At 38.8% G+C, this 18,344-nt stretch overlaps 1 long non-coding RNA gene across 1 annotated transcript in view; it reads left to right on the forward strand.

Moving 5' to 3' along the window:
• Positions 1-13,431, forward strand: part of LOC309664526 — a 40,213-nt gene extending 26,782 nt beyond the window's left edge. Inside the window, exons 2-3 of the long non-coding RNA XR_014265889.1 lie at positions 38-5,210; positions 5,550-13,431. This is a non-coding gene — a long non-coding RNA (uncharacterized lncRNA). The remainder of the gene's footprint in view (positions 1-37; positions 5,211-5,549) is intronic.
• Positions 13,432-18,344: the final 4,913 nt, after the last annotated feature.

Below are 18,344 nucleotides of genomic sequence, written 5' to 3' on the forward strand. Positions count from 1 at the left end.
GATTCTTAACAACTGCACCACCAGGGAAGCCCAATAGGTTTTTGAATGAGAGCAAATTTGAAGAGTACTAAAGGCCAACAAAATCACAAAACTCCTTTAATCATTCTGTTCAAACTGTATAAATGCTGAAATAAGAGAACATTCAATAGACGGCAAAAGAAATTGATGTCAAGAAAGGACACCAGATGCTGTTTGAGCAGCATTATGTAAAACATGGGCAAGACAGCCAACACCTTCCATAGAATCACCTACGCTTTGCTTCAACTTTGAATGTTTTGTTTGTACCTTTACTTGAACAAACATGCACCAAAATTTGTATGCTATCTCCACCAAAAGCAGTACCATTGTTTTTTTCATTCACTCCTAACTCAATAAGTGAGTCTCTGCAAAAATTTGCTGCCATTTCTAAAGTATCATATGGAAGGGACTTTACTCTCAATGGCGTTATACTCAAAACTTTTTCACAAGAAAAATAGTGCACAAGGGAAATTTTTTCTGCATTGTGATTACTAGCATCCAAGGCTGTGACATAAAAAGGTGAAGTATTCAGATTTTTGATAATCTCTGTAATAGTAAATGGAGCTAGTACATTTTTATTATTGCAGTAGATTTCGTCTTGGCGCTTGAAAATTTGCTTGCATTTTGGAATTAGAAAATACTTCTGGTAGCAGGACACTTGGTCATTTGACCTGAAAGACTGACAATATATTATGTAGAAGGCCATTGCAACAATTATTTAATCTTCATCATCTGAATTTCTCTTAATCAAAAAACCTGTCATTTTATTACTTTCTTTGGTACTAGTTGGAGAGATCATGCATCTCTTATGCTTACTGTTAGGATATGCCAGCTTACATCTGACTTTCATATTGAATGACTTTGAAACTGAATGAATAATCCTATGCCACACCAAAAGCTTCAAAAATACCTTTCCCTCATTTCCACTGTTCAGAAAACTCACCATGAAATTTATATTTTTGCTTTGGCATTTGGGACTTCAAATACACATAAATAAACAATGTATCTATATAATAGCAACCATCACAATCATGAAAAAGATTGAATTTGGTAATCTCACGGCAGTTTCAGTGTGTCTTTCACAAGTCCAAACCCATAACTAACTGCAAGCAGGTTGAACCGTTGAAAAGATTGGAAACTTGTGGACTAACAATAAAGTGAACTCGATATTGGTGCAAAAAGGGTGAACTTTCCATTTGCCTGCAAAGTATAGTCTTGAAAGTTTCAGTCTCTGAAGAAAGCCAGAGCTGACCCTATGTGAGATTTTGGAAAGCCTGGTGTTCAAGGAATGGTGGGCTGTCAGAAATACGTGTTTGGGGACTAATGGCCTTTCCGTGGTGACAGTTAGTACGGTTACTGGAGTTAGGGAGCTGCTGACCCACTACCTCAGAAGCACAGCTCGATGGGTGAGGCTGTTGGTGATTGGCTGATTTTTAGAGTGTGTGTACTGATTCAAATTTATCTCTAATTAATAGTGGTTACTTGTTCACGACTTGGAACTTTGGCCAAATAATAGTCTCACCCTTTCCTCAATATGAAAAATGTGTACTTCTATTTCTCAGTCTCTGGTTTTGATCTTCCCTCAGCCAAACCTGCAGGGGAGACCATGGAGGATTGTCCAGATCTTTACCTGTGGAGGTATGATTTTCAGCCAGTGCTGCCATTTACCGTGGTGAGAAAATAGCTCTAACTGTCAAATTGTTGTAATTCATTTAAAAACAAAAATCTGTGTTCTGGCCATTTAGGGCATTCTGACAAAGTCAGTACAGGATGAAGGACAAAATTATTTACTAGAGGACATGCCTGTATGTACAGGATGCCTGGCAACCCTAGCTTCCCCAAGAGTATCACTAAGTGAGATTAAACATCACTTCCTATATTTAACAGCCACTTCTATTCATTTTGTGTAAATACCCTGTTGACACCTTTGCCCACTTTTCCATATTGTCTTGTTTATTATATTTCTGGATCTCTTCATGTAATATTAAAGAAAATAGCTTTTTTAATACACTATGACTTGTGCATATTTTTCTCAATTATTATTTGTCTTTTGACTTTACTTTTAGTGTTGTTTGCCAAACTGAAGTTTCTGAATTTTATGTTGTCAATTTATTACCTTTTCCTTACTGGTTTCCAAATTTTGAGTAGTTTTTACAAAGGCCACTCACAATCCAAAGTTATAAAAATGTTCTATGTTTTCTTGTAATTCTCTTACAGTTTCATTTTTTTACATTTAAAATTTTAATCTATTTGGAATTTTTTTTTAAATTTTTATTTATTTATTTATTTAATTATTTATGGCTGTGTTGGGTCTTCATTTCTGCGTGAGGGCTTTCTCTAGTTGCGGCAAGTGGGGGCCACTCTTCATCGCGGTGCACAGGCCTTTCACTATCGCGGCCTCTCTTGTTGCGGAGCACAGGCTCCAGACGCGCAGGCTCAGTAGTTTTGGCTCACGGGCCCAGCCGCTCCGCGGCATGTGGGAACTTCCCAGACCAGGGCTCGAACCCGTGTCCCCTGCATTGGCAGGCAGATTCTCAACCACTGCGCCACCAGGGAAGCCCTCTATTTGGAATTTATTCTGAGTACTCTGTGACGTCTAGAGCCAATTTACTTATTTTTCTCCTCATAAATTTACTGCCGAGATCTTTTCCACACTGAATTGAGATGTCATCTTTATCATGTACTAAAGTCCCCACCATATTTGAGTCCATTTCTAGATTTAAAAAAGTTCTGTTCCTTTGGTATATTCACATATAAGTACCCCCTGTTTTAATTACTGAGACTTTGGTGAAAGTTTTACTGTCTGGTAGTGTATGTCCTCTCTTATTATTTTTCCTCTTTAGAGTTTTTCAGGCATTTTAATTTATTTTTTCTGTATTAACTCTAGAGTTAGTCTAACTTCAAAACAAAGCAAAGTAAAACAAAACAAAGACCAAAATCTTTTGTGTGTTCATCGAGGTTACATTGAATTTAAGAATCAACTTGGGAGGAGCGTCACCTTTGTGATGCTGTGTCTTCTTTCCCAAGGAAGTGGTATGCCTCACAAGTTTTTCCACATCTTTTATTTTGTACCTTAACGGTGTTTTAATGTTTTCTTAAACATAACCCACATTTAAATATTCAATTTATTCCTATATATTTAATCTTTTTGGTTGCAATTATAGTTCTTTTCACTTAATCTTCCAACTGCATTCTTTATATATTTGAAAGCCATCACTTTTTGTATAATAACTTTGTATCCCACTACTTTATTAAATTCCTTTTAATGTTTATAATCATTGCTAAGTTGATAATTGGGGGTTATTCAGATATATAATCATAACTCCTGCGTATGTTGATAGTTTCCTGCCTCTTTTCAACTTCTTATTTAATTACACTGGTGAATACTGCTAATACAGAGAGAAATGTTATTGGTAGTAGTGCATGTAACAGTTACCTATTGCCACTATAATACTTCAGAACAAACTATCCCAAAACTAGAGGCTTAAAACAGCAACCTGTCATGGCTGCTCACATGTCTACAAGTTGCCTGACAGTTCTGGGTGGGCTGGGTTCCACTATGTGTTTTTAGTCAACATAGGTCAGATGGTCTAAGATGGCCTTATCTGGGAATGTTTATATATAACTCAGATCCCCTCTTCGTGGCCAAAATGTGTGGCCCATTTGTTTTGTACCAAGGATTGGCCCAAGTGGCTCAGTATATGTTTGTGGATAAAAGAATGAAGTTGGTTTACTAAAAACAAATAATTCTGATACCCTTGAGGCAGAAATGGGTCTGACGAGTTTTCCTTTGAGCTAAACGCTCACAGTTGCCACATAGAACTTGGGTTTACTAGAGAACTAAGGTAAACCGGTTGGCAGGATGGGTTGCTTATGTATTGATGTATAGCTCTGTTATCTGGCTCAGAAGCTCTCAACCTCTGCCAAAAACATGAGACCACATACTGAAATGTTTTCAATCTTCAAAAATATTTTTTCTGTAAAAAATATCTTAAAGATCATGAGGGTTGTCACAGGCAGAGCTGAAGCTGGTGCAGTTTCCTTTTCAGACATCTTCTCTGTGAGTACAAATAAACTTCCAAAGTGTTTCTCTACACTTAAAATTTTTTGCTTCCAGGATAGAAAATGAACTGAGAAAAAGGTGTTTACTGAGGTGTTTTCACTAAAGGAATAAGCCAGATACATTTTCTACTCTCCATGTCAAATGCACAGAATCTCCAAAACTAAAAACTTGAATACGTTAATAATTCAAACTCTTGTTTCAGTTACTCATTGTCCTTGCATTTTCCTGTGTGTTTGGTAAATGTATGGCTAAGAAAAACTGGTCACGTTTTGATAGAATGGCTCAAGAGTCTCTTGGACCTTGTTGTGCTCTGCCAGATCTCACACAAGACATGGAGTTTAATTAATTTCCTTCCTTAATTCCATCCCCATGTGACACGTCTGGAGACAGTTATATGTGATCTGCATGTGTCTGTGTAGATGAAATAACAACCATGGCCGAGGTGCATAAGGACTCATGTGAATAGGGTTAATTTAGAAATCAAAATAAAACAGTAACTTGAAGATACGAATTACCATAAAGTTATTCCATTAGTGTGGAATGACCTATGCCATAGGGAATGATGGTCTCGAGACATCCTTAAATTTCTAGCTTGTACATCAAATTTAGTTTTGAGATATACATGAGTTACAAACTCTGTGACTTGGTAGAGAACAACATACTAAAAGAAAATTAAGAATTACAATCACCTTTCTCTTGAAATGTGTTAATTAGGGCTTGCTTCATGGGTGGCAAAAGGGAGTAATAGGGAGATGGTTAATTCAGTTTCAGGAATGAGGAGAGGCCAAAAATAAGAAAAGGAATCGTGAGGTCAAAATGAGAAAAAACAGGGCTGGAATGGGAAGTAGAGTGTGAAGCATGTGGGGAAAGTGGTTCTAGATGAATGAGGAATAATGGTACCAGAACAATGCCTGGTTTAGGTGGCATGGAGAGAAGGCTCTTATGTGGCATTGACAGCAGGGCACAGCATAGGGCTTGATGCAGTAAAGAAAATGAGTAGGAGTAGATAGATATTAATTGACAATTAGTTTTCAAATTTGTGGTAATAGAGAGGCACTAGTAATTAAAGGCATAGGTTACCAGCATTAGGTATTGTCTTAAAAAAAGTGTAAGCTGGCAGTTAAAAATGGCATTTATGGGGCTTCCCTGGTGGCGCAGTGGTTAAGAATCCGCCTGCCAATGCAGGGAACACGGGTTCGAGCCCTGGTCTGGGAAGATTCCCACATGCCGCAGAGCAACTAAGCCCGTGAGCCACAACTACTGAGCCTGCGCGTCTGGAGCCTGTGCTCCACAACGGGAGAGGCCGCGATAGTGAGAGGCCCGCGCACTGCGATGAAGAGTGGCCCCCGCTTGCCGCAACTAGAGAAAGCCCTCACACAGAAACGAAGACCCAACACAGCCGAAAATAAATAAATAAATTAAAAAAAAAAAGGAAAAAACTCAACTATATGCTATTAAAAAAAAAAAGGCATTTATTTTTACCTTGTGTGCATAAATTGATTATTGTTGATCATTTTCCCATATATTTGCTTATAATTTATCTTTTTTATTTCATGAATTATTTATAATTTTTTTCTGCTTGTTTTCAGTATGTACTGGACAAATTTATTTTCAAAATGGAAGTAGCTTTGTCTTTGCCAATAATAAATAAAATAATAAAAATTATACCTGTAACTTATAAAAATTCAGATTTTTATCAAAGGATAGAGAAATAAAAATCAATCATAATTCCACCACTCAGAGAATAAATATTGTTCTTAATAATAATATATTATTATTGTTTAAAATAACTATTTTTTATAACATTTATGAAAATTAGATTTAATAAAATTTTTTATTGTGGTAAAATATACATAACATAAAATTTTAGCCATTTTTGAATGTAAAATTTAAGGGCATTAAATACATTAACACTATTGTGAAAACATGATATGTTTCCCCTGAATTGTTTTACTTACACTGATAGCTTCTCATGCAAAAAATAAAGGCACGATACTTTAAAGGCTCCCTATGGTTGCATTGTAGAGCTGGCCTATTGATGGACATTTGGATGTTTCTAATATTTTTAGCTGTTAAAAACCATGTTGTGATGAACATTCTTATGTCATTATTTATACAGTTTTGCAGACCTGTCTATTTACTTTTGGTTGAACCCCTAGAGGATGAATGGCTGGATTGAAGAGTAATCATATTTATAATGCATTTGACACATATTATCAGATTGGCTTCCAGAAATGCCATACCAGTTACACTCCTACCAGCAGGAAATGAGAGTATGGGACAATATTTTATTGTTTTTTGTATACTTTTGGTGTTTGAATTTTTTATAGAGTTAACAATATTTTTAACATTATTAAACCATTATCTGTCATATATTTGTACTTTGCTTTCTGACTTTTGCATTTGCTTTTTCTCTAGTTTTAAACACTTATCTATCTAGATTTTATTTTGATATATGGTTTGAGAAAATAAGCCAAATTGGTCTCCTCCCACTAAATTGCTAAGCAGTTGTTACAAAATTTATTAGATACGCCACTCCCCATTTGATTTGTGATGCCTAGTCTATCACACATTTTATTGAGAAAATGACTGTACTTTCATTTTCAGTATGTAACAACACAAAACAGGGTTCCTATTAAATCGTTTAATATTCTTGTTTTGTCCAAATGCCAGAAGTTTCAAATTGTTAAAAGTTTATTGTATTATCCACTTCTATTTTATTATGTTCCAAGGATACCATCATTCCTCTCAGAGAACAGCCCAATTTTGTCATAGACAGTGATAGTAAAACAGGATTTGCTTCAGTTAACTACCTCACGACTGTTCCTTGGAGTACTCTTGCTTTAGTAAGAGGTGTGAGAGACACTGTGGTCTAATGGTGTAGAACACTTGAAAAATTTGGATGCATGCAGTAATAGCTCTTCTATATTCAACACTTAAATTATTTATAATAATCAGTAGGATTACTCATAAGTAATGAAAATACGGCAAAGTTTCCACTAAATCATATGGTCTGGGTGTAACAGGGAAGAACAAATCTGACTCCATATTGGGTCTGTTTCTTTTACTTTAACCTTTGTATTCTATTGCTTTTGCTACAAGTTAAGAATGTTGCCTATAGCCTGAAATATACAGGATCGCCCATTCTCAAGGCTCTGACCTTTAAAGGTATAACACTTTTCCATTCATATAGAGATAAAAAGTTGCAGAACAGAGAATAAATTGTTGGAGGTTTACAGGAACATCCTGACCTGACCTACCTGGACAGCTGCCAGAACAAAGGATTCTGACACCAAGAAGTCTGCAACAATCAACCACACCCCCTCCCCTGTTAGTATAAAAGAAGCCTGAATTCTAACTTGGGTAAGATGGTTCTTTGGGACACTAGAATACCATTTTTTTGGTCTGCCGGCTTTCCCAATAAAGTCGCTATTCCTTGCCCCAACAACTCATCTCTTGATTTATTGGCCTGTCGTTCAGCAAGCAGTATGAGCCTGGACTCGGTAACATGTGTTGGTTGATATTCTGTTGCCTATTCATCTATTGCCTATCCACTCATCCTTCCATCCATTCTCTACCTACTTCCAAAAACAACTCAAGATGGTCTTCATATATTAAGACAGTTTTTTGAATTGTGGTTTGTAGGTATTTGTATTAAAATAACTCCAGGTACTCTTTCAAAATGTAGATTCTTGAGCCCCACCATGAACCAACTATATTGGAGTCTCTAGGGGGTGGTGCCTGAGCACCTACCTAGCAGCGTCCCCTACACCATGTGATTCTGGTGCACCTTAAAGTTTGTGGACACCAGAGATTATTGGAATATTAGAGTGTGGAAATTTGATCCTCCAACCAAGTTAATTAACCTCTGTATGGAACACAGTGGTTGCTCTAATTCTGTGGTTATTTTTTCAACCATCTGTTGTATTTTTATTACTGGGAGTCATGTGAAAAATGTTGCCCACCCTCATATGTTATTACATAGCTTTGGAAATTCCTTCATCCCAATCCAGTGTTTTTCTCTAAGAAAAGAAACAATGTAGGGAAGGAAAACATCTGAATAGCAACACACATTTATTTTTCAAGACAAGTTTTGAAGAAAATTGTCAGGTGTTTTCAAAAGCAACACTTTTGCCCTGAAGGCAAAGGGCAAAAACTTGGATCTTTTGAGCCTCCTAATCCCACTGGAAGAATCCACAAATGTGTGCACTTTATTAGGGGGTGCTATGGGTAGTAGTCTTTTCCTAACTCAAAAGGTAAGAGTCACCTAGGGTTAACTGCCAAAGATACAGATTCCAGAGCTCTACCACAAAGATGCTGAATCAGAATCTCCAGGAGAGTGGACTGAGAATCGGATTTTAAACAAATATCCTGGATGATTCTTCTATTCAGGCATATTTGCTTTCAGAGCTAGTTATATGTGGGTTTAAATCCTTACTCTGTTACCTTAGCTTGGTGATCCTTGGCAAATTACTGCTTAACTTCTCCAAGCCTCAGCTTCTCCATTTATAAAACTGAGATGCTTTTTTACTCGGGGGTCTTGTAAGAAGGAAATAAACTAATAGTAGGTTAAGCTGCCAACACAGTTTCTAACATGTACTCAGAGTTTAAGATTTGTTGCTTCCCATCCTACTCCCCTTAGAATGATTATGTTTGTTCAAATCCTATCAACGTTTTAGGAATTTATGATTGAGCTTTATGCAAAATAATCCAGACTAGCTTGCTGGCATGGAAGCATATGGCAAAACCACAGAAGGAAACTTCTCCCTGTAGATCTGAGCTCTGTTTTTCAAATTGTGGTCCATGCATCTGAATCACCTATGATTCGCTTTAAAAATAATTAAATCAATAAACTGGGTTCCTGGATCTCATTCCATACTCATCAAATCAGAAACTCTAGGATCAGGATCTATGATCAACTTTTTAAACAAGCACTCTTAGTAATCCTTACATTTCTGAAAGTTGAGAAGCAGAGAGAAAAAGCTTTTAATAATCAGAAGGACCTCCTTCCAGAGAGCCTCCAGAATTGGTGTCTGACATCCCAGTGTCTGTGCCGTAGACCATCTCATTCCTTCCTGGTAGGCAGTCTCCTTTGTCACTCTGGCTCCACAGCCCTTGCTTAACTGTGCCCGGCCCTGGGATGTTCAGAGGACACCATCATTCCAGCTGCAGCAGAAAAGAAATTTGATCTAACATTTCCTGCTATGCCTCTGGTTTCCATGGCCTTGTTTCCTGGTCTCCATCCACCCCCTCTCCTGTCAGCGAGGGCTGTGACTTGTGCACAACTGCTGGGTTGTATCATCTCCGGTTGACACTGGTCCTTCTGGGAGTGTTGGCCGAGAAGACCACCTTTGTTGCAAAGTCGTCTAAGAAACATGATTCCATAAACAAAATGCTGAAACTACAACATGTCCTGAGGGCTGCTTTGCAGAAGTGACAGGTGGTGAATAGGCTGAGCCCAGAGATGTCTGAATATTCCAAGAACAAGTGTCCAGTCTTGGTCCCTCCTAGCCTCTCAGTTTTCCAATGACATTGGCCTCAATGTCTGAAGATAGGGAGCACCTCGGATTCTAGATTTGTTCTAGTTTCAGGGATGCTTAGCTTGTCTGCTGACTTCAAAATCAGGAGTCTCTGTTCCTTCAAAATCAAGCTCCTGGGCCTATGTTCTGGCCAATAGCTAATAAGTAAGAGCAGGTTCAAGCTCAGAGATGGAGCTTTGCCTCTTCCATGGCTAGCGGTCAAGGAAGCCCCGCCCAGAATGTACTAGGAGAGATCCAAACAAATGAGGGGCTGAGCTTCCCAGAACTCAGGGTGACCTTGAAGTTAGTGTTCAGGTTTGTACTTTCAAGAGAGTACAAGGGGAGTCAAGAGGGAAAGGCTCTGCCCTTATCTTAGAACATAGGTCTCTCCTTCTCTGCCATCTCTGAGTGAGGATAAAGAGTGATTTATGGCAAACAATATTTGAACAGCATTCCTCATCCTGGCTTTTAATTAAAGGGATCTATGAAAGATCACCATTAACTCAGGTCTCCACAGCCAAAAATGATTCACACAACTGAAAACAAAAACAAAGCTCCAGCAGACCTCCCCCTTTACCAAATTTATCCACGCTAGCTCTCTATGCTGCTGCTTTTTGTTTGATAAGTCTGTCCTAATGCTAATAATTCTTGTATCCAAGAAACACATGTTGTTGAGTCAAATGCCTTAACAAATTGATGATCCCAGTTTCCTGTGGATTATTTTTCAGGCGTAAGAAATTAATTGTCCAAGCATAATCCCATGGTTCAGCTGGAGATTTAGCAAGGTTTCCCTAGAAAGTTATCAAGGAAATCCCAGATATAGATGGCGTCAAGGTGGGGAGGCAGATTTGTGATGGAGTTTGGTGTGCAGGATGTTTATTAAGGAGTGTCTTTGGGAAGGGGAAGGGGATCAGGGGTGGGCAGAATGCAGGCACAAGGCAGTCTCAGCTGATTCCATGGGAGCTCTGGAGCTAGAATGGCCCTTCAGATTTGCCCCAAGTTGGGCTGAGATGGATCAGTGATTAGGTATGGGCCGCCCCTGGGAGGGGTGTGACTTGGATGAGCCAGCTTCTGCAGCTGAGGCAGTCCTGGGAGAAGCTGATGGTAAAGCCTTTGAGCCAACAGCACGCCCAGTGGCTGAGACCAGTCCTTCATGGCAGGGGGCCTGCTGGGCGCATCTTTATGTCCATGGCGTTCTATCCACGTGCCAATAACACCTACTAGAAATACCTCAGTGTGATTTTGCACCACTCCCCACTTTGCTTTGGGGATCTCCCTCTTTCTCCCTCTCTTGTTATCTTCTCTAGCTCTTTGTCTTATTCTCTCTCCTGCCTTTCAAGATAATTCTCCACCCAGCTTCTACCATTAACATCTCTGTTAGCATTCAGTGTCTCCATCCACATTGGTCCCTGGTTTGAGAGTCATTTTTTGAGCTTTGACCCAAATCCCTGCGTTCTGCTTTATGGCCTCAGGAGTATGTGCCACACCCATATCTTCTTCTGACAAAGCCATCACCCTTTCTGTGTATCTTAGTCTCCTTCTACAAAAAGAGAACACTAAAACCCAGCTTGGATTTGAAATGAGACAGTGACCCAGAGACCATGTATTGTCTTTGACGCTTAGCTTTGTCATTTCCCTTGAGAAAGCCCCTCAAGGTTGGGTTGGGATCCATCCTCAGATGTTTATATGTCGCCTAGTTCCCAGTCTTTGGCCCTCCTAAAAATGAGCTGGCTACCCATTAAGGGCCATGCGGCAGAGCTCATATCCATGAATTTTTGAGGGAATGTTACTGAGTGTCCTTTACTACCCAAGACTTGTAGATCTGGAAGGATCTTAGCCCCTACCATTGTAGCCTCAGCAATAGCAGCTGCTTTGTATTTTCCACTCAGATTCAGCTGAAACTCATCGGAAATCAGATCTGATGAGGGCCTTAGTTCTGATGACTACACTAACCTCATCTGATCAGATTTCCAGTTAGGATGGTTGCTGAGTCCTTTGTCCTGTTGTTTCCTTGAGACCAATTTGGAATGGTGGTGCTTCATGAATAATCCATGGGCATTAACCAGTTGCACACATAAGGGCATTTCTACTGTGTCTTTGCCATGGAATTTTAGATGGTTCTGACGTAATTCATAAGTAATCAGGAAGAGCCAGGCTCTGATTTAAAGTATCTAGAGACCTTTGAGGGTCCTTTCAAGTTTCCAAAGGAAAGGCACGCTATTAACTATGAGTGGTCCTAACAGGGATATTTCCCCTGGAGAGTCTTTAATGTCACAGTTGGCAGTATTACAGGGACGAAGAATATATAAGGATACTTCTCAAATTATTTGGAACAAAACTTGATGCCAGCTTCTTTTGGTTTCTGTTGTTGCCTTAATCACCAAGTTGTGTGGGTTAACACAAAAGCCATAATTAAATTGAACCCAGTTTTGGGGGAAAAATTGGGCAACTCTTTGCTTTAAACAGAAGCAGGTGGTGTTGGAATGTTCAGTGGAAGTGAGCTGTGAGGAGGCAATGCAGATTTTTTCATTGAAAACAGTTAAAAATACTCGTAGTCTTTTGTGCCAGGCTGTGATTAAGATATATGCATATATATCTTAATTTTATGTATATATATATATATATATATATATATATATATATGAAACTGAGATATATATATCTATCTCAGTCTCAGAAAAACTGTGATGGAAATACAATACAGTTTTAATTATAGAGTGATCTTTTGTGGTAAGGGAGGGTGGAATTTGTTTCTCTGTTTGTGTGTGCATGAATGTGAGGGAGAGTTTAAGTGTTGCTGTAAATGAAGATGTCCTTTTCCAATTAGAAATGTGATTTCATTTGTATTCCATTCAGGAACTCATCCATGCTGTAAAGAATGCCCATTATTTATGCAGCAAACTTTCACAATGGAAAAGAGGACGGATGGAAGAATTTGGCCAACACCTCATTGGCTGCCTGGGATAGGAGAGCTGATCTGGTTGACAAGCAGGAATCCTATTCTTCCCTAATCATTCTAGGGTTTTCATTCCTGAGTCCATGTGTTTGTTCCGTGGAATGCTCATAGTAGGGTCACATGTCTCCAGGCACGGGGAATGAAGAGTGGGCCATAGCCCAATTGTTGAAATGCCCATTTCCCTCAGAAAATACATCTTTCATTGCGGCACAAGGGCTTCTCTCTAGTTGTGGTGTGCGGGTTTTCTCTTCTCTAGTTGTGGCGCGTGGGCTCTGTAGGCGTGGCACGCGGGTTCCAGAGCGCATGGGCTTTGTAGTTTGCGGCATGCAGGCTCTCTAGTTGAGGGCGCGAGCTCAGTACTTGTAGCACGCGGGCTTAGTTGTCCCACGGCACGTGGGATCCTAGTTCCCTGACTAGGGATCAAACCTGCGTCCCCTGCATTATAAGGTGGATTCTTTACCACTGGACCACCAGGGAAGTCCCTGTCCTGTATTTTTATTTGTTCAATCTGGCACCCTTACCTCTAAAGGGCATTTTTCCTCTGATTGAAAGTGAGGCAGACACTTTTTGAAGTCTTAGATTTTTGTTACTGTTGTTGTCATTGTTCTTTTTGACTTCATTAAATTCACAAGGATGCCTGGATTTTTATAGCTCCCATTCTTTCATCGAAATTGAAGCAGGTTTCATGATTTCTGCTTAAGAAAAGGATAATTGAGCAGCCAGCATACTCTCCCACTTGTAAGTTACCATTCAATTTTTCTTAGTTGAATGGACAATGTAAATGCTAGTAATTTGCCAAGTTGGTTATTTGAGGATTTTTACAGATGAGGAAAAACATTAGAATTGTACATTGGGAAGGGCAGTTATAAAAATAAAGGAAGCTTATTAAAGCCTGTGATGGGATGAAAGATGTTTAGTAAAATATGTAGTGATATTACAGGTTCTGTTTCCAGCTCTGAGGATAAATAGCTGTGTGACCTTAAGCAAAGCACTTAATCTCTCTGGGCCTTATTTTCTCCTTTTACAAAATGAGCTAGCTGTATTAGATGACTTCTAGGGCCAATTCTGGCCTTTTTATTCCACCACAAATATGTAATTTTTCCAATACTCCAATGCTAAATCTTTCTAATTTGGTAACTTGGGAGTCTGATTCTTTAGAAAGCAAGGGAAAAGTACTTCCCAGGCATAAAGGGATTCCTCCAATGATTATGATTAGCAGTTGTTTTATCACTTTAGTAACAGAAAGCTATTTCAGCAGCAGTTCTTTCTTGTTTATTCCATTTGTTCATCTAGCCAACCTTTGTGTGGTTGTATGGGTTTGAGAAATCAGAAAGTATAAGATAGGGTCTCTGTCTCAGTCTAGTGGGTTTGGGGGAAGGATGGGTATGGAGAGAGACACAAGGAACAAGTCAGAACCTTGTGGTAAATACTAGGCTAGAGACAATGGTGGAGTAGCATGAAATACAGCACATATTGATTTCTAAGGAAGTAGTTTTCCTAGTTGTTGCTGATTGAATTCACTATAAATTCTAGTATCTCTAGTGTCTGGCCACTCTGATCAGATGCAGCATCAGAATCACGTTACTTACTCCGTTACCATGGCATGCATGTTCACATGAGCTGGTGCACACACACACATGCACACATGTACACAGAAGTGAAAGCTTTCTAGAGAGGGAACAAAAAAGAAGTTATGTGTGTAGAAGAAAGGACAGAAAGGAGCAAGAAAGAAGAGTTGCTGTTCAAAAGAGCCACCTTTTGTCTCCATTTTTTCTACTCTCTATTATATCATTAAGATTAGGGATTTTAAAAAAGTAGCCAAGATTTACGAAGTACTTACTATGTGCTAATCATTGTTATAAACATGCTAATCATTGTCACACACATTCACTTATTAAATTCCCTCAATAACCCTATGCAATAGATACTATCATTAACCCATTTTACAGGGGAGGAAACACGCATAAACGGGTTTTTTTTTGCTTGTATGTTCCCCTTTTTCTTAGATGAGAAATCCCTCTACTGTTCTTACAATGTAATTGGTCCAGGTCTAAGAAATACAACCAGTATTTTTCTGAGGGCTTCTATTTCCTAAGGAATTAAGAATTATGATTTTGTGAGCTATTTCCTTATATCTGGCTTTGCATAACTCAAATACAATGCTTTTACAACTACTTCTCCTATTTTCCCCAGATCCCACTGAGCCGTCCTTTCCTCCTTATTTCAGAGGGTATGGTGGTTATGCAATGCGTATTTCTCCTCTTCAGCCCCACACCCACAAGATGGATCAGTGTATTATTTGAATTGGTTTGCACAAATAATTAAGAAATCATTTTTAAAGAACTAGCAGATGTAAATGCGAACATTCCAAACGGGGCATTAGATTAGAAGCCACTGGATCAAAGCCGTGCTTAACAATTGTCTACGTAAGAACTGTGTGAGAGGCATTTGTAAAACTCTGAGGAGGAGCTGGAGAGTGTGGGAAGCAGTGGGGTGGCAGAGGGTGTGGCTTGCTCTTGGCTGTATTAGCTGGGGGTGCCTTCCGCCATCCGCTGTCCGGAGGATGCAGAGTAACGAGTGACAACACAGACGCCGCCATTCCTCTCTGTCACGTACCTGGGAAATTCCTCTTGGATTTATTAGCCACATAAATTGCTTGTCTGCAAAGCGTAGCCATAGAGCACCCCAGAAAGATTGAAATGGTATCATTTCTTTGGGAATAATAAGCTAGAGGTAGTATAGCAGTCCAAGAGCAATTATAACACTATTAAACGTTCAGGTTACTCCCTCTCCCTCATGATTTGTGCCTGAGAAAAGTGTACCCAAAGGTCTGTATTTTCAAAAGGAGGTCAGAGCTGTCCAGTAGCCAAGAACAGCAAAAAAGACATTGATGATTCCTGAGCAGAAGACTAGCAACTTGCCATTTCTTTTTTAGAAAGCAAAACATTATACTATGTAAAACTATTCACACCGTGTAAAAACACATGTACCATATACTATGTAAACATGTATACAGTGTAAATATGTAACATCATATATACTGTGTAAACATGTATATCATGCAAACATGCAAAAACCATGTATATATGTAAATGTGCTTGCCATGTAAAACATGTAAAAACATACATACCATGTAAACACATACATACCATATAGACATGCAAAAAACATGTATACCCAAACTGATTTATATCTTCTTGATTTTTCTAAGAGTCTAATGAGAAACAATCTGTTGGTTTAAGGAAATTATGATATAATCTGAAATATGATTTCAAAAGGCCTTAGAGTCCTAGAATGCTTGAGTTGGATGGGATGTTAGAGACCATTCTCTTCAGCCAAATAGATATAGGAAACCATTTGACAAACATTTGTTGACTTCCTACTAGATGTATAGTGCTAGACTAAGTACTTTAGGTAAAAAAGAAGTAAAATGACTGCAAAAGCATGAGCAACAAAAGAAAAAAATGAATAATTGGACTCTTTCAAAATTAAAAACCTTTGTGTATCACAGGAATTATCAAGAAAGTGAGACGACAACTTGGAGAATGAAGGAAAATATTTTCAAATCATAAATTTGATAAGGGTCTAGTATTTAGAATATCAAGAACTCCTACAACTCAACAAGAAAATGACAAATTAACTAAAAAAGGGGCAAAGGACTTGAACAGACAGTTCTTCAAAGAAGATATACAAATGGCCAACAAGCCCATGAAAAGATGCTCAAAATCATTAGTCATTAGGGAAATGCACATCAAAACTATATGACACCATTTCACATCCACTAGGATGGCTGTAACAAAAAAAATTAAAGACAGAAAAATAAGTGTTGGAGAAGATGTGGAGAAATTGTAACCCTCATTCATTGCTGATGGGAATGTAAAATGGTTCAGCCACTGGGAAAAACAGTTTGGTGGTTCCTTAAAAAGTTAAACATAGAATTATTGTATAATCCAGTGATTCCACCTCTAGGTATAGACCCAAACAAATTGAAAACAAATACATGTATATGCATGTTCTTAGCAGCATTATTCACAATAGCCAAAAGGTGGAAACAACCCAAGTGTCCATCTATGGAAGAATGGATAAACAAATTGTGGTTTACACATACAGTGGAATATTACTCAATCCTATTAAGGACTGAAGTACTGATACATTCTACAATGTGACTGAAGGTCAAAAAATTATGCTCAGTGAAATAAGCCCTACACAAAAGGTCACATTTTGTATGACACTATTTGTACAAAATATCCAGCATAGGTAATCCAGAGAGACAGAAAACGGATGAGCAGTTGCCACTAGTGGTTTGGAGTGATGAAAATGTTTTGGAACTTGACTAAAGTGGTGATTGCACAACAGTGTGCATATACTAAATGTCACTGAATTTTGCACTTTAAAATGGTTAATTTAATGTTAATGTAAATTTCACCTTCATTGAAAAATAAAGTAGTGCACTGTATAATAAAAAGGGCACTGGATCTGGAATCAGACATGGGTTTGTGACTTGGCTTTGCTACTTTCTCTTTATATGAACCTGAACAAATCATTCAATCTCACTCTGGAAAATGCATGTTCATAAAATAGGTAACATTCTAACCTACCTCAGTTGGGCATTCAATTAACAGCTGGTAGACAATTGAGATAACACATATGAAACCTTTTCCTATCTGTGATCATTATTTTCATATAAACTAGGTATTGACTAAGCAAACTGAGAACCATTGCAAAGTAATACTTGTGGGGAAAATGATGCACACTTACTGTGGAAAGGAAGAAATGCAAGCGTGAGCTAAGTGAGGTGGCGAGGCAGAGACAGCAAGACTGGATGGTTTCGGTCCTCTGCTGGCCTTTCCACGTTCTGGGAAGGCGGGAACACACCGTGTGAGTCAAGCAAAGGATCAGGCAATGGTGGAAGAGAAAGGAGCAGAGGGCTTGGCTCACTCGCAGTGGGATAAACTGAGAGCTGGCTAACCCCTGGGAAGTTAAGGATTGACACCATGTGTGGGCCTTCAGCCTGGGTTCGGCTGAGCTCACTGCTGCAGACTCAAAGGGCTGCTGATTATATTTATTTTGCAACGTGCAGATGTGCCTAGTTGCTTGGGCCTCTGGGCACAATAGTGATAACAATGCAATTTATCGGCCTTGTTTCATCTTCCTCAAGTAACCCAGTCCACGTGCCCACTGGCAGTTGATTCTGCCAAGGGAGAGACGGGGAAGGAAGATCCTAGTGACTCCGGGGGGGAGGCGCTGTGCTGGAACCCCAGAAACAAGGGGCTGTGTCTGTCTTGAGCTGTGTGCAAACTGCTTTATCTTTAAGAGCAAGGACATGGAAAAAGCTTTTGTTCAGGAAAAAAAAAATCCTTTGTACAGTGGGTCAGCAAAAGTCTGAGAGGCAAATCCACTCTGTTACTTCCAGTAATGGAAAAATACGTTGTTTTATATTGGCAGGTAATTATTTATTATGTAAATATTTGGTTTTGCTTTAAATAATACCTAAATATGTGTGTGTATAACCATATTAATGTTCAGAATAACTTAACTAGAATTCCTATCCTAGAATGAAGAGACAATTCATTTATTAGCAGTCAATGTCTGTGAAATGGTCATACAAAGAGAACTTTAAAAATTTTAGGCTAACATAGGACAAATTAAAAATTTTGGAAACCCTCAGCCTTCACTCTGTGTGTACGTGCAGAAGCACACGTGTGCTTGTCACATGGGTGTGTGTGAGTTTGTGTAAATGCCCTTTGCTGAAGGACCACAAAGCTCTGGCATGGATGTGGGTCTGGCC

This window comes from Balaenoptera physalus (assembly GCF_965194825.1).
Source record: "Balaenoptera physalus genome assembly, chromosome: 7".
Taxonomy (NCBI): domain Eukaryota; kingdom Metazoa; phylum Chordata; class Mammalia; order Artiodactyla; family Balaenopteridae; genus Balaenoptera; species Balaenoptera physalus.